This window comes from Sinocyclocheilus rhinocerous, unplaced genomic scaffold (genome assembly GCF_001515625.1).
Source record: "Sinocyclocheilus rhinocerous isolate Xijiao unplaced genomic scaffold, SAMN03320098_v1.1 scaffold3000, whole genome shotgun sequence".
NCBI lineage: Eukaryota > Metazoa > Chordata > Actinopteri > Cypriniformes > Cyprinidae > Sinocyclocheilus > Sinocyclocheilus rhinocerous.
The window spans coordinates 345440-347646 of NW_015639757.1; the positions used below are offsets into that span (position 1 = coordinate 345440).

Here is a 2207-nt window from a genome sequence, read left to right on the forward strand (position 1 = left end):
TGTGACATGGTGCTCCATCATGCTGGAAAATCGGATCATCACCAAATTGCTCATGGATCGTTGGAAGAAGTCGCTCTTGCAGGATGTTTTGATACTATTCTTTGTTCCTGACAGTGTTTTTGGGCAGAATTATGAGAATGCCCACTCCCTTGGTTGAAAATCAACCCCACACATGAATGGTCTCATGATGCTTCACTGTTGGCACAACACAGGACTCATGGTAGCGTTCACCTTTTCTTCTCCGAACAATTGATTTTCCAGATGTCCCAAACAGTCGTAAGGGAGCTTCATCAGAGAAGCTAACTTTGCACCAGTCTTCTGCTGTCCAATCCTTGTACTTCCTGCAGAATTTCAGTCTGTCCTTGACGTTGGAGAGAAGTGGCTTCTTTGCTGCCCTTCTTGACACCAGGCCGTTGTCCAAAAGTTTTGGCCTCACTGTGCTTGCAGATGCTCTCACACCAACCTGCTGCTATTCCTGAGCAAGCTCTGCACTGCTGGTGACACGATTCTGTAGCTGACTCCTCAGGAGACGACGGTCCTGGCGCTTGCTGGACACTCTGGGACATCCTGAAGACATCTTCACTGCAGTCCAACCTCTCTCCTTGAAGTTCTTGATGATCCAGTAAATGGTTCTTTCAGGTGCAATATTTTTTGTAGCAATTTCCTTGCATGTGAGGCCATTTTGATAGAAAACTATGATGGCTGCACGTGTTTCTTTGGAGGTAACCATTGCTAACAAGAACACAATGATTGGAAGTGCTTCTTCCCTCCTTTTATAGCAATCAGTCTGCTCTTACAATCTAATTAGTATGATAGTGATTTGACCTGACTAGTACTCATTCACACTTTCACATGTGCTGCTGATATGATTAATCAATTAATGTTAGCTGGTCATTTTGTGTCAGGATCAAAAAACAGTGAAATTTGTTTTGTTTTGTTTTTGTTTTTTTTGTGAAAAGTTCATTTTTTTGGCCAAAGAAGCTTTTAGCAATTATTTAAAATGCATCTGATCACTCTACACAATAATCTAGAAACAATGTAAATGAACACCACAACAGCTTAAGCAGCAAACTGCGCAAAACACAAAATGTATGTCACTGCCAAAACTTTTGGCCATGACTGTAGTATAAATTGAAAATCTGGACAACAGTGAAGGCCCACCTACTCACCTGTCTGTTGAGAGAATTGGGCTCGTAAACAATGCATTTGTGCTTATATAAATCCAGGTTTATTTTATAGTGGTGTTTTGTTTGTGAATGAATCAGGAAATGATGACAGAAAATACTCTTTGTGGAGTCTTTTTGCATATTTGTAGTGCACAAATTTTAATAAAGAATAAGTCTTGTTTTTTTTCATGTAAATGATACATTGAGTCACCTACTGGCAATAGTGTAACAGAGAAAAGATCACTGACAAATAAATGATTAAATCTAAAGTCTTTTAAGTAAATGATTCAAAAGATTGGATTTCCTGAGATGATTTGTAAAATTAGCATTTAAAACAAACATGTTTTATCGCCTTGCAGTAACACACTAAAGAAGTGATTGATATAGTCATAAAATCAGACCCTTTATTAAAATATAATCATAAGTGGTCACACTTTCATTTAATACACAAGAAAATACTAGATGTGAACATTGACTGTGATGCTCTTATATTTGTAGGTTATTACCTTTGTATGGACAGTTCTGTGGGGACCTGGGGAGGCACTGCCAGGATGCTGAGTGAGATACTCACCCCTGACAGCAGAGGGCACTGCTTCACATTCTGGTATCATATGTATGGATAGAATTTTGGGACACTCAGGTTATATACATCAATAACAGGTACAGGACCATGAACAAAAAAACACCTTTTGTGTATATGTACATGGATCGCAATTCATGGAGACATTTCTTTCCCAGGACCACCCATAACAGCAGGAATAAGTTCGGCCAGGTGGTATGGGAGGAGTCAGGAGATCAGGGCGATGTGTGGAGGAGAGGCAGCATCTATGTGGCATACCGAGAGCCTTTCTCAAACTCCATCATGCAGACTTCAGAGGATCAATCTGAATCATTCTAAGATTCACTCAAAACAAAACCACAGAACATGTATACATCATTGTTTCCTCCTCTCTCCACAGTTTATATTTGAATTCCTGAAGGGAGCAGGATGCAAAGGAAGTATAGCTATTGATGATATTCACATTATTCCCGGGTGATTCA

At 39.7% G+C, this 2207-nt stretch overlaps 1 pseudogene; it reads left to right on the forward strand.

Annotated features, from left to right (window-relative positions):
* Positions 1-1728, forward strand: part of LOC107751570 (MAM and LDL-receptor class A domain-containing protein 1-like) — a 14916-nt pseudogene extending 13188 nt beyond the window's left edge.
* The last annotated feature ends 479 nt before the right edge of the window (positions 1729-2207 follow it).